Genomic DNA, 211 nt, shown 5'->3' with positions numbered 1-211 from the left:
AGAACCTGGAAATAATGAAAAGTATCTTCTAAACGTCACAGGTGATTACTCCATGTATGCAACCGGAATGGTAGATTGTGTTTTCTGTTTTAATAATATTAAATCGCAAGCAGTTATTATTTTGACTTAAACCTCGATCACTAGTTTCAGAATTTTGATACATATTTTAGCCTTATACCAAATTTGCAACAAACAATACCTTCTAAATTTG

Source organism: Thermobia domestica, chromosome 17 (genome assembly GCF_964235325.1).
Source record: "Thermobia domestica chromosome 17, izTheDome1.hap1.1, whole genome shotgun sequence".
Lineage (NCBI taxonomy): Eukaryota > Metazoa > Arthropoda > Insecta > Zygentoma > Lepismatidae > Thermobia > Thermobia domestica.
Note: the sequence above shows the minus strand (reverse complement) of the source record.